This window comes from Perognathus longimembris, chromosome 12, assembly GCF_023159225.1.
Source record: "Perognathus longimembris pacificus isolate PPM17 chromosome 12, ASM2315922v1, whole genome shotgun sequence".
Taxonomy (NCBI): Eukaryota; Metazoa; Chordata; class Mammalia; order Rodentia; family Heteromyidae; genus Perognathus; species Perognathus longimembris.
In genome coordinates this window covers 42,368,931-42,383,785 of record NC_063172.1, presented here as the reverse complement: position 1 = coordinate 42,383,785, position 14,855 = coordinate 42,368,931, and positions in this window count along the sequence as shown.

Genomic DNA, 14,855 nt, shown 5'->3' with positions numbered 1-14,855 from the left:
CTCTATGGTTCTATGCTGAGGTGGACCAGGATTCAACAAGCCTAGAGAGTCATCTTAATGAGGCAGAAACAGAGAAAAAAATGCTTTGTTTTACAGTCGTGTAGCATTTTAATATTCACATAATTTTAAGGATAAAATTATAAACAAAATTAATAACAGGCGTTTTCCCAAAAAGGCCAATTGTTTGTTTACTAACAACATAGAAACAAGATAAAAATTGATTATATGTCCATTATCTGTTTATCTATCTAGGTCTATGACCAAAGAATGTCTTTATTGACAATGATGGAATTTTTCAGGACTGTGAAAAAGTTTAAATAATAATTTATGAGGTATGTTTTGAAAGAATATGGCATTTTGTATACATTTTTATATAGGATAAACAAACTAAAAAAATTATACCACTTCAGAGTAAAGATATTTCTAGGATTCTATAAACAAAGACAATACTAATCTATTATACCCATTCTTTAAGTTTTCATGTGAAGGAAGCATAAAATTTAGAATTTAGATTTAGAATTCAATTTAAAAAGTAAGCTGAACAGAACTTCCAGAAAGACAGCAGAGAAACAGCATAGCCCTAGCTAAGCTCCCTTCGACATCGCAGTTTTCCCACTCCAGAGGCACTTTTACTCCTAGAAAGACAGCCCAAGTAAGTTATAACAGTACAGGGATTCTGGCCAGGAAGTAAAAATTGATTTTACTGGCCTGAAAACACAGATTTGAGTTCTGGGCGGCGACCCACCACCATGTCAGTGCCAGCACTGCCACAGCACCCTGTACTCCACGCACCTAAAGAACACAGCGGCGAGCAGGGAGAAATCCTCCAGACAGTGGCAGACACACGCAGATTGCAGGCTGTGCACAGACGGGCTGAAATCACAGAGAAAGCATGAGTACCCCATGAAAGACATTCTCACTCTCACCCACAGAGCATCTCCTTGAAGGTAGCCCTTCCCCCACTGCCAGAGCAAAGCACCATCTTTGACACTGGAATAGGGTCAGACCAGACTGGAACTAAAGCGGGCCTGGGGAAAGCCAGGACAAAGGAGCCATCTTTGAAAAGGGCAAGAGGGACCAATCAGTGAGAGCCAGCTCCACCCAGAAGAATGCCCCCTGCCCAGGCGGGAGGCTTGTCCTGGTCTGCGGCTTACACATGCCTGTGAACTCAGCCAGAGGTGCCCTGCCCTGCCGGCCAGAATTTCTAAATTAAAACTGAAAGCTGCAAGCAGCTACCAGCGGCACAGAACAAACAGTTCCTGAGACAGATAAATGGTCCCATCACAGAGGAAGCCCAATTCCCAGCATGAAACGGAGCTGAATTCCATAGTCAGTTCTGCCCAGAAGGCCGCCCCACGCAGGAGGGAGGAACCTCCCCTAGGCAAGCATTTCTCAGCCCAGTAAACCAGGCCAGAGATGCCCCACCCTGCTGAGTCCACAGCCTATTCAAAGCCAGGCTTTAAAGGCAGCAGCCCCACAGCAGACAGGAGGAGCCACGGTTCCCAAGACTATTCACGTGCCCCATCTACAGTGGATGCCCAAGACCTACATGAAAGCTGTGTGAACCACAGAGCCCCAGGATTTCACTAACAGGGGAAGAGGCTCAGAGCAGATCCACCCCCTGGGAACTGAAAGCAAGTCAAACCAGCTAAGTGGCAAAATAGACTGTAAACCATTGCAAGGAAACCAGAGATTGTAGAAAGACAAGCCAAACAAGTAAGGCTCCATTTTTTTTTTCTTTTCAAAACATTTTTTTACACATTTTTTTTTCATTTCTGAAACATCATTGGTTTTTTGGTTCTCCATTTTTACCTGTTTGTTTTATGAAGTTTTTTTTTTTTTGGTTGTTTATTTTACTGTTTTTTCTTCTTTTTTAAAAATAACTTTTCTGTTTTGTGCATTTGTCTTCCAGTATTTTTTCTTTATTTTTCTCTTCACATTCTTTTTCTTTAAAAATTTACTTTCCTATTAATAACACTTCTAGTATTTTCTGCTAACTCTCCATTGTCTATCATTTTAACTTTGTTCTTTCTACTGATTCTACTCTTCTCCACATTTCCACATCACCGAAACTAAACCAAATCATCACCCGTCCCCAATATACTTTACTCTATTCTCTTTACTATCTCTAACTGACCCTCCTAATTGACTTCCAGGACCTCCAGATTCCGTTTATCCCTGGTTATTGGATAGAAGGTATCAATGCTCTAACAGAGTGAATCAAATGGGTTCAAAGACAAAGCCATACAGTCAAAAAAGAACTTAATATAAGAACAAAAATTGCTCATAGGGTTGTAACAGTAAATAAGTAACTACTGAATACAGGGCTCAGAATTGGTGAATATACTAAAATTGTATTCTTTAGGAACACCAAATCTAATTTTACATACAGGTATACAAGTTATCTGTATATAATTGTGAACGTCTAAGATTTACACAATAGTGCTTGGTAAGGTGTGCTTTGGGTCTTAAACGGTGCTCACAAGTGCTTGTAGATTGGCATTCCCAATCCAAATGGGCAGAAAAAACATAAGAAAGATGGCAAACAATGGAGTCTCATCTCCCACTCAAAACAAGCAGGAAGCAGAGCAGTCAATCAAAGACCTAGGAGAGAACCTTCAAAATGCTCTACAAAGTCTACTGATAAAAATGATAAATGAAAAGTTTGAATCTCTTCAGTCAACTATTCTAGAGTGTGAGGAGGCAAAGCAAAAATTAACGGAGAATTTCATGGCCTCCACAAATAGAAAGATAATTGAACTTTAAGAGACAAATGAGGGGCTGGGAATATGGCCTAGTGGCAAGAGCGCTTGCCTTCTACACATAAAGCTCTCAGTTTGATTCCCCAGCACCACATATATGGAAAACGGCCAGCAAGGGCGCTGTGGCTCAGGAGGCAGAGTGCTAGCCTTGAGCGGGAAGAAGCCAGGAACAGTGCTCAGGCCCTGAGTCCAAGGCCCAGGACTGACCAAAAAAAAAAAAAAAAAAAGAGAGAGAGAGAGACAATGAAAAGGTAGTTACCCAGCTAAAAGATTTGAGAGTCATCACTCAAAACCAAATCAATGAAGTTAATGAAGTAAAGAAGTCCATGCAGGACCTAACAGATAAGTATAGCTAGGACATGGTAATCATCAGGAAAGACCAGTCAGAAGGAAAAGAGATTGAAAATCAAGTAGCTAGCCTACAGTCCCAACTAACTGAAGCAGAGGATCGAATCTCAGGGGCTGAAGATTGCCTAGAATCTATGGATAAAGATAAAAAATCAGTACAAAACCAATCCAATTGACAAAACAGATCACTCCAGGGACTTCAAGACACAATCAGGAAGCCCAATTTAAGGATAATAGGTATTGAGGAAAACCTGGAGAATGAAATTAATGGAATAGGCAACCTATTTAACAGAATATTAGCTGAGAACTTCCCAAATATCCAGAAGGATAGGCCTATACAGATACAAGAAGCATTTAGAACCCCAAACCACCCTGACCAGAATAGGACATCCCACCGACACATTGTGATCAAAACAGGATCAATAGAGTCCAAGGAAAGAATCCTTAAAGCTGTTAGGGAGAAGAAAACAATCACATACAAAGGAAAAGCAAACAGAATTACCAGCAGAGACCATGAAAGCAAGGAGAGCCTGGAATGAGCTACACCAAACCCTAAATAAAAATGCCAACCAAGAATAGTATACCCAGTTAAACTCTCAGTCATAGCTGAAGGTCAAATAAAAGTCTTCCACAGTAAGAAAAAACTGCAACAATATATCTCCACAAAACCAGCTTTACAGAAAATCCTCAAAGATGTACTATACAGGGAAAATAATCAAGATCCCAATACAGAGAAATGAACCCTAAATAGAAAACCAGAATATTAGATCAAGAAATGCGAAGACACAGCTTTTAACAAGATAGATATAATGAAAAGAACAAGCGATCAACTCTCAATCCTAAGTCTCAACATTAATGGACTTAATTCTCCAATCAAATGACATAGGCTCATAAGTTGGATCAAAAATCAAGATTCATCTTTCTGCTGCCTCTAAGAGACACATCAATCCAGCAAAAGTAAACATCTTCTAAAAGGGAAAGGCTGGAATAAAATCTATCAAGCAATTGGCCCCCATAAGCAGGCTGGCATTGCAATCCTAGTATCAGATAAAATTGACTTCAAATTAAAAACGGTAAGAAGAGACAAAGAAGGTTACTACATTCTAATAATGGGATCTCTCCTACAGGACGATATAACCATCCTAAATATCTACACACCAAATACGGGAGCACCCAACTTCATCAAACAAACACTACTGACTCTAAAAACACTCATAGAGGGGCTAGGAATATGGCCTAATGGCAAGAGTGTTTGCCTCGTATACATGAGGCCCTGGGTTAGATTCCTCAGCACCACATATACAGAAAATGGCCAGAAGTGGCACTGTGGCTCAAGTGGCAGGGTGCTAGCCGTGGGCAAAAAGCCAGGGACAGTACTCAGGCCCTGAGTTCACGGCCCAGGACTGGCCAAAAACAAAACAAAACAAAACAAAACAAACCACTCATAGACCCAAACACACTGATAGTTGGGGACTTTAACACTCCACTATCACCTCTGGACAGATCAACACGCCAAAAACTGAATAAAGAAACCACAGAACTAAACAACTGCATAGACCAACTGGACTAAACCAACATCTACAGAATATTCCATCCAGCAACAACTGAATACTCATTCTTTTCAGCAGCTCATGGTACATTGTCCAAAATAGATCACATCTTAGGACACAAAGAAAATCTGTACAAATTCAGAAGTATCAAAACCATTCTCTGCATTCTCTCAGACCACAAAGGAATAAAATTAGAGCGCAACTCAAACAGCCACCTCAGAAAATCCTACAATACATGGAGACTAAACAATACACTGCTGAACCATCAGTGGGTCATTGAAGAAATTAGAACAGAAATTCAAATGTTTATGGAATTTAATCAAGATGAGTACCAGATCCTTTGGGACACAGCAAAGGCAGTACTCAGAGGAAAATTTATATCTCTGAGTGCCTACATCAACAAACTGGAGAAACAGCAACTCAAAAACTTAAGGAAGCCCTTTAATCTCCTTGAAAGACAACAACAAGCCAAACCACAAGTCAATAGATGGAAGCAAATAATTAAAATTAAATCAGAATTAAATGGGTTAGAGAAAAAAAAAACCATCGAAAGACTCAACAATACAAAGAGTTGGTTCTCTGAAAAAATTAACAAGATAGACAGAACTCTAGAAAGCCTGACCAAAAAACGAAAGCAGCAAACCCAGAAAAACAAGATCAGAGATGAAACAAGTAAGATCACCACAGAAAAAAACAAAATTCAGAACACAATAAGGGAGTATTTTACAAACTTTATGCCAACAAATTTGAGAAGCTGGAAGAAATGGATGATTTCCTAGAAAAAATTGATATCCTCAAATTCAATCATGAAGATTTACAACTTCTGAACAGACTCATATCCAGCATTGAAATAGAAACTTCAATAAGTGATCTCCCATTCAAGAAAAGCCCATGTCCAGATCGATTCACAGCAGAATTCTACAAGGCCTTCAAAACAGAACTCACACCAATATTTCTCAACCTCTTCAATGAAATTGAAAAAGAACGTTCACTACCAGACACATTCTATGAATCCAGTATAACCCTTATCCCAAAACCAGGAAGGGACTCATCACAGAAAGAGGACTATAGACCGATTTCCTTGATGAATATAGACTCAAAAACTCTCAACAAAATTCTGGCCAATCGACTTCAACAGGTCATCAAAAAAAATCATACACCATGTTCAAAGTGGATTCATCCCAGGGATGCAAAGTTGGTTCAATATATGCAAGTCAATTAATGTAATCCACCACCACATCAACCGGAGCACAGTAAAGAACCGCATGGTTATATATCTGGATTCAGAAAAGGCATTCGATAAAATCCAGCACCCATTTTTGCTAAAAGCCCTGGAAAAACTGGGATTCCAGGGAACACTCCTGCATATAATAAAGGCAATTTATGACAAACCAATAGCAAGCATAATTCTAAATGGTGAAAAACTAATGCCATTCCCTTTAAAATCAGGAGCAAAACAGGGATGTCCGCTCTCTCCCCTTCTCTTCAACATAGTACTAGAATTCCTAGCCAGAGCAATTAGGCAAGAAGAAAACATAAAGGGGATCCAAATAGGAAAAGTTGAAGTTAAACTTTCTCTCTTCGCAGATGCCATGATCCTATACCTAAAGAACCCAATTGACTCTATTCCCAAGCTACGAGAGCTGATCACAAACTTTGGCAAAGTTGCAGGATATAAAATAAATCCTCAAAAATCAATGGCGTTTCTATATGCTAATGACCCGAACGCCAAGGCTGAAATCAGGAAAGCAACTCCTTTTGCAATACCCTCAAAAAACATAAAATACATATTTATCTGATTTACAGGTATTAGAACTAGGAAACTGAAAGGGAATACCAAAATTGAGAGTCACAGGGTAAAAAATACTATTACAAAAGCACTACTTACAAAACTGTTTAGTGTAAATCTACTGAACAACTTATGGGGGAAAACAAAAGGGGGGGAGGGGGAAATGAAGGAGGAGGTAAGAAACAGTACAAGAAATGTATCCAAAGCCTAACATATGAAACTGTAACCGCTCTGTATATCAGTTTGACAATAAAAAAGTAAGCTACACTTTCAACAATTATACTTTAGATACACACACATGCACACACACATATATGTTAGCAGAATCTGATAATCATTTAGATCTGATCATCATGGCTGACTTACTTAATTTAGTTATTTCTACATTGCCCCAGAATTAGCAAGATGAAGGACTTTACACAGATGAAGGTCTTCAAAATGAAACAGGGAAACTTCCTAATAATAAATCTTCTCTTGGTACTTTAAACATAGTTAAAGAAATTCAATACATGGTCATATTATCTGATGTGCTGTTCAAATATAAACATTTTTCTCATCAATATCTTCTTCCTCTTTTTGCAGACACCGGATCTGTACCAGGAAATAAACTGAGCAACTAGCTTAGTGCCTCAGAGAGCACCTTCTCAAATGTATCTGAGCAAAAAAGTCCTCTCACTTTTAAATTTTGAAACAATGCATCTGTACTAATAAACTATGGAGAATTAGGCAAATCTGAACCTGTATTGAAAATACTAGTTCTATCTCTGATATTTTTCATAAAATAGTTTTAGAGAATTGAAGTATTAGGCAAAGCGGTATATTTTCCCAATGAAAGCCAGTGGATTTACAATTTGGATTCAGAAAGTATTCAGAGAGTAGATGAGAAAGTTAGTCTGTATTCTTTTTCATTCTTTAAAAAATATTTTTTTGCAAAGGTAATATATAGAGGGGTTACAGCTACATAAGTTAGATGAGCACATTTCCTTTTGAACAGTGCCACCCTCCTCCTCATTCTTTCCCAGTTATACTCTCACAACTTCCCTCCCCTCCAAGTTGTATAGTTGATTTAAAATGTAGTGTCTAGTGGGTTTCATTGCTGAATTGGTTAACCCTCAATTTCACTATTTCTTTGGTTCCTTTTCCCTTTGTAAATCAGATAAATATATATAAGATAAAGAGTATAGAAATAAAAAGTGGCAATGGAAGAACATAAACCAAAGAAAAAAGGAAAATGAATAAAAAAAGAACCAAAAACAGTGTAACAAAAAACTTCTTTCCATTTGTTGGAATTCATTTTGATAAGCATCATTTTATATGATCATATGTACAGAGCTTTTGAGCCCTTGTGTTCCTCTCCTAAGAATATCCTCCTTTGTTCTCCTAAGAATATTCTCCTTTGTGTGAATGCATAGACTGCTATTTTCATTAAGCTAAAAAGAAACACCGAATTCCCCTCCAGCATGAAAACAGCAAATAAGTCATGTTTATATTATTAGGACCATTGACTTTTTCTCTAATAGAAATAATGAACACCTTTACATAATAGTTTTATGACATTACAACTTAAAATTTTTTTCTCACAGATACTGATTTCTAGTAGTTTTGCGGATTGTTGGCATTTAGTGATTAACTGATTAGTAAAACAAGAGGACATGGAATTACGTTTAAGTAAGGGAAAATAAGAATTACCAACATATATGGAATGAATAGCCTCCTGAAAGGTCTTGCTATCTTTACACATTAAACATTTTTTTAAAAAAGAAACTTTTTCAAAAAACAAAACAAAAAGAAAAATACCTCCCCAACAATGCAGATCAAAGAAAGGAGAAACAAATACCCATGTTATTTATATATAAAGTCTAGTGTTAAAATTCTCTGTAGTATTGGGCTGGGGATACGGCCTAGTGGCAAGAGTGCCTGCCTCATATACATGAGGCCCTGGGTTCGATTCCCCAGCACCACATATACAGAAAATGGCCAGAAGTGGTGCTGTGGCTCAAGTGGCAGAGTGCTAGCCTTGAGCAAGAAAAAGCCAGGGACAGTGCTCAGGCCCTGAGTCCAAGCCCCAGGACTGGCTAAAAAAAAAAAAAAAAATTCTCTGTAGTATTGATGGCCATATCTTTGAGAATGCTTGTAAAGTATTGAGAATTTATACGTACAATTGATTTCTGTTGATATGTAGCATTAGCTCTATTGTTATCTTTAATTTATTATTGATAAAATCTATTACATCTTCACAGGATCCAGAGAATAGGAGATAAACATATCTGTGAGGTGTTTACCATGCAGTATAGCTTATATTATTTGAAGATAAATTGTGGAATTAATTATGATATGGGAAAAACAGAAATTAGAAATGACAATATCTAAATTGATGAAAAGTAAGAAAGTGTTATACAGAGAAGATTCTAACTCACATATAGCAGATTCTTACTTTTTAAAGTACAAATGGCTTTATCAGTGGTAATACTTGCTCAGGATATTTTTGACAGACCCATAGCAATACAAATAAATAATCTCAGATAGAAACTATTGCTGACTACATGCCTGCTTTACTTACTGATGCAATTTCTGCTTACTCTAGTGGGACAGATTTTCATGCTCATCCTGGGTTATTGTGTTTTTCAGTCCTGGCTGCACTAAACATAAGAACTCTATTGAAAGAACTGACATATGATATCTAATGCCTGAATCAATAAAGTACAGCTTTATAGATGTAACTAAGATATAGTTGTGTCCAATTGTTGAGAATTTGGAAGATGAAATTGAATTGTCGAGATTATCACACTGTGGGGAAGATGAAAATATGAGAGAACATTTATAAAAACAGGCATAAAATATGAAAATGCATGCATACTACACAAATCTTAAAATGAAGATTTTTTATTTTTGCCTTTTTTTTTTTTTTTTTTGCCAGTCCTGGGGCCTGAACTCAGGACCTAAGCACTGTCCCTGGCTTCTTTTTGTTTAAGGCTAGCACTCTACCACTTGAACCACAGTGCCACTTCCAGCTTTTTCTCTATATGTGGTGCTGAGTAATTGAACCAAGAGCTTCATGCATGCTAGGTAAGCACTCTACCACTAAGCCACGTTCCCAGCTGGCTTTTTGCAATTGATATATTATTAGAAAATTATCAAGTTATTTTAGAAAACCTGTGTAAGTTGAAATAAGTAAGAATGTTGCTCTTTAGATTACTTAAAAAAATTCAAGACATAGAGGAAGAATAAAATCTAATAGTGTTCCAACAAGACTAACAAAGAACATAAAAATAAAATATAAATCTCAATTATGAACACACATGCAAAAATATAAAGTAAATCATCAGCAAATGATATCCAACTGTATTTAATTTATTATAGCCAGTGGGGGTTAATTCATGACTGTAAGAATAAATCAATATTAAGAAATCAATTAATCAGAACTTCATATTCACAGTTCTCAATGGAAATAAATTAAACCATCACCATAGAAACTTGTTTGAATATAAGGGTCATTTCTGGCATGATTGAAAGACTGAAATTTTTGCCTTGATTCAGTAAAACTACATGTAAATATAAAATTTGTCTTATTCTCCATTTTAATAATCTCATTTAGAACAAAATAATATGTATTCTAGAAAAATGAAACATTGTATTTATATACAATATATGTGTTTCTTTGAACAGTAGTATCATTTTAAATACCTAAAACTCCTGTGGCACACTTAGAGATGAAACAGAGCTTTGGTCCAATTGGGTCTTACTGCCTAGGATAATTATTTATTATTGAATAATATGTTAACTTCAATAAATTTCACTTTGAATAGCTATGCCTGATTTTTACATTTAAAGTGTTTAAGAAAAAATTTAACTTAAAGTAGTAAGACTGAAGTTGGCCCAATTAGCTATTGTGCTATTGTTATTTTTATTGTTGTCAGGGATTAAAACATCATACTATCATATAAAGTAAATATAGAGTATATTTTTATACACCAGTACTCTAGTATATGAATTTTTAATATATGTGATTCAATGCCATTTCTTTTAGGTCAATAAATTATTTTTTATTGTCAAGGTGAATTACAGAGGGGTTACAGTTATGTATGTTAGGTAGTGAGTACATTTTTCTTGTCCAACTTGTTACACCCTTCTACACACTCCCTTATTTTTCTCCTACTCACCTTCCTTCCTAACAGCCCCCCCCCCCCCCGCAAGGAGTTGCACAGTTAGTTTACACCATATTGCCTTCTAAGCATTGCTGTTTCATTTTTTTGCCTTTCACTCATTATCTTACAATCATAATGTTCCCCTTTCTTTCCTTAATTCAAGTAGACATATATAAAATACCCACGATACCAGAATTAATACAGAGGACAACAGGGGCTAAATCATAAGAAAGATAAACAGAAGAAAAAAGAAATAATTTCAGATAGTACACTGAAAATAACAACATTGATGATAAACATTTTTTTCCATATATTGGAGATCATTTCTCCTAGTGTCATTTTATGTGATCATATGACCATAGCTACTGAGCTATTGTGATCAAATAGCATCCTTATATCATCTCAAAACCAAATGCAAACACATGGAAGAAAGCAACTCAAAGATTGTAGCATAAGAAGAAGACAAGGATACTTGATTAACTAATTTTGTCACCTTGATTTACAACTTGATTGGAAAAGTTGACAAAAACAATAATTTATTGTTTTTCCAAACTTTAATTGTGAGAAATTTGTGGAAAATTAAGGGTAACTATTTGAGTTTAGATGACGGTCCTATATAAATTTGTATTGGCATCATTATTAGCATAATTTAAGAATTATGAATTGTATAGAGTTTTTGAAATTCATTCCATTTATGCTTTGAGGCAAGAGAATTTAATTTCTTAAATTAGAAATTAATTTCCTGTTCTGATGTTAGAAGGCAGTTAGTTCTATACAAATATTTCTAATATTTATTCTGTTATTTTGTTTACTTTCCATCACATAAACATTTTTGGATATATTCAATTAGATTTTGAAATTCATTTTATTTTTCCTGATTCAATAATCCCAATATGACATAAATGGCCTCAAATTCATTTATTTAGTTGGTTGTTTGTTCAGATGACAAATGTGTATGACAGACACTATACTAGATATGTAAAATATATTATGTAACAAAAATGACATTATGGCTAGATGCCAGTAGCTCGTATCTATAATCCTAGCTACTCAGGAGACTGAGACCTAAGGACTGCAGTTCAAATTCCCAGCCCAGCGGGGAAATTTGTGAGACTCTTATCTCTAATTAGGTACCAAAAATCAGAAGCAGAGGTATGATCTAAGTGGTGGAGAGCTAATTTTAAGCATGAAAGCCCAGGGACAACACTCAGGCCCTGAGTTCAAGCCCCAATACTGACACAAGAAAAACAAAACACAAAACAAAAACTCAAAACTTTATGTGATTTATATTATGCTAGTTATTTCCTCCTATTGCTAATATATAATTCTTGCAGCTTATATGAAATAGAAAAAATAACTTTTGTTACATCTGAAAATCTCTTCTTAAGAGAAGTCAATATTACTTTGTCATGAGAAGATATACTCAATGTTTTTAATGTCTTCTGTGTGCATCTTATAAGGAACTGTGCTTGTGCAACAGAAGAAAAACAAAAAGGAAAAACATAGAATATATGTTAGATTCATTTTAAAAATTCAACCAGACCAGGGTCCTCCATTTCCGGGCCCTCCACATCCGGTTTCTCCAATATCATCACCATTATCATACTGAACACAGCATACTTGGCATAGTTGCTGCTCCTCCAGGAGGACTAGGCATTTCCTCTGGAAGTTGCTTAAGAAAGTTGATGGCAAAGAGCAGCATCCTAGACACTTACCAAGGTGAGGTGAAGGACATAACAAATAGCTTAGCTTCTTCCTTTCTCTTCCATGTGTTCAGTTCTCCCCAAATGTTATCCTATAAAGTCTGGAGACTGCATTCTTTTCTATGAAACTTTTTTGCCCAAGATATATTTTGGGAGATGTGTTTTATCTAGAGAAGTTTGACTTTTGTCTTGGATGAAGGTCATGGCACCTTGGTATCGTTGCTGTATAGACAGTTGTTTGAGTTTTTCTGGCACTCAGAGCATGTGGATGTGAGTCCCTCAAGTAGCCATTTCTGAATGCAGGTAGGTTGCTTTCAATTGCTTTGGAATTTCCACAGGTGATGCCTTGGTGCCCCCAGAGAGGCAGCCCCCAGGCTGACATCTCAGGACTCATTTTGGTCAGGACCAATGGTGGCTCTGAGGAGGCCAGGCCCCTATCTGGAGACTTGTAGAGATATTTGAGTGCTCCATTGGCAAAGGTCACCTGGTGGGCTCCATTGCTTGATGTGAGAAGGTCAGGAGCAGTGTTATTCTTGGGGATAGAGAGCTGATTTTTATAGCATTCAAGTCTTCTTTACATGGACTAGTTGTTGAAGAATATTTTTCATGTTTAAAATGAACAAAGCCACAGGAGATAAACTCTTCAGGCTATGTATTGATAAACATGTATTCTCTGGGTGTGGGGAGGTTCCCTTCTCCAGGGTTATCTTTAATCTTCCATGATGCAGAGAGATGTTGATCAGCTCTAAACATACAGACTCCAATCACTTCTGAGGTTCTTAGCTTAGCAGCCATCACAGGGGTTGAACTGCATCCTGAGGGGTAAACCAGAGTGCTGTGTCAAGAGTCGATACAGAAAAGCAGTGGGGTCCTTTCAATGTGGAAATTTTCCTTGGGAGAGGTTACATTATTGGGTCTATATAGATATGTTCCAAAACAGTAATGTGTCTACTGGTTCTCTCAATTTTTCTACACAGTTCTGCCACCAGTCCTCATTGTGAGTTACAATGACGCCATGTAAAGTGGTACAGGTGCTGTCAGCACCATCTGCTTGGTCAGTGTAACATTTTCAGGTGCTTCGTAGACCTTGAACTTTGAAATTGACCATCCAGTAATGCAGATATGTTCTGCATGAGTTTACTTCTGCTCACTCCTCTCTTTCTACTGCTAGTTCCTCTGGAAGTTGATTCTACATAAAGAATCTGATCACATAGGCATTGTATGCATTATTTGCTGAGTGGATATATAGCATTGATATCTATTGCAGGAAGGTGAAGAGATTTCTGAGCATCATCTCCACAAAGCAGGAAAAACAGCAACCAAGTGATGAGATGAATTCCTCACAGAAGGTCAGCCTTTCTATTCAGATGGGGGTACCCATCTGCTATGGAAGAATGGTTTGGAGGCTGTTGTGACATGACTTGGAATTCTTCCTGTAGCTGTAGTTTCAGATTTAGGCTTTTGTTCCTCCTGTCCTGTGAACTGATTACATGTAATATGCTTGGTAGGACATGTGTGCAGACTTGTGAGTCAGTATCCCTCAGATACCTGAGAAGGACTAGCTTGAGCTGGGGGATCTAGAGGGAAGTATGAGTGTCTGTCTACTGTAGACTCTCAGTGAATAGGACCAACAAAAATGTTCATTACCTTTCACAGAAGTGTTTCAGTGTGTGGGCAGGGAGGTTTGAAGCTACATGTGTTTTCTGTCATCACTGGTGCATAGCCCATGACACCTAGGAAAAGTTGAAGTTAACAGAAGGGCCTAGGGAGATAGAAAGACTCTGTTTACTGCTACATTTGATTCTTGGCTCTTCTGTGTGTGTGCTGATGATCCACACTTGCTTCTAAGACATACCTTATGAGAGAGATTGTATCAGCTGGAAACCTTTATTTCTTATCAAGATCTGGGTCCATGTTCTTTCCTTCTGCACTCCTGTGTGGGTCTGAGCTTCATGGGAACTACTTTGGGTGATGGCATAGGTTTTTGTGTGCTTTCCCCAGCTTGCTGCCTCTACTGATATATGCACCTGGGTGGCTGAATTTACCAGCCCCTCCTGTGCAGTCTAGCAGGCACGCTGTCCCTGTTGGGAGCCAGATGTGCTTTGCTCAATCTCAAGTCCCATGTTGATGACATTTCTGATCCCCCATATGATTAGGAAGATTATTATATACCAGTGCATAAAGTCTTTGTGCAATGAACACTTTGCCATGTTAGGTTGTTTTTATAGATAGATTCTAGACGACTTGATCCTATAGTGTATCAATGCAAGTAGGCTCTGCATTATATATGCATTACTATTAGGTGAGTTTGATTACTGTTGGGGTCTATTTTGTGAATCACAGAGGGGAAGTGATAAGGGTAACATCCTGTGAGCCTCTGAATATGGCTCTTTGTTTCCCAGGCATTTCCCTATACATGGTATGCCTGTCTGGTTGTGATGAGGCTAGTCATGAAACTGCAAGAGAGATGGCTGAGACAGGCTCATAACTCTAAGTACATTCCAGTAGAAGCAGATGCACTATCCACTTCAGCAGGGATGTCCCTGTTGGGTATCTCT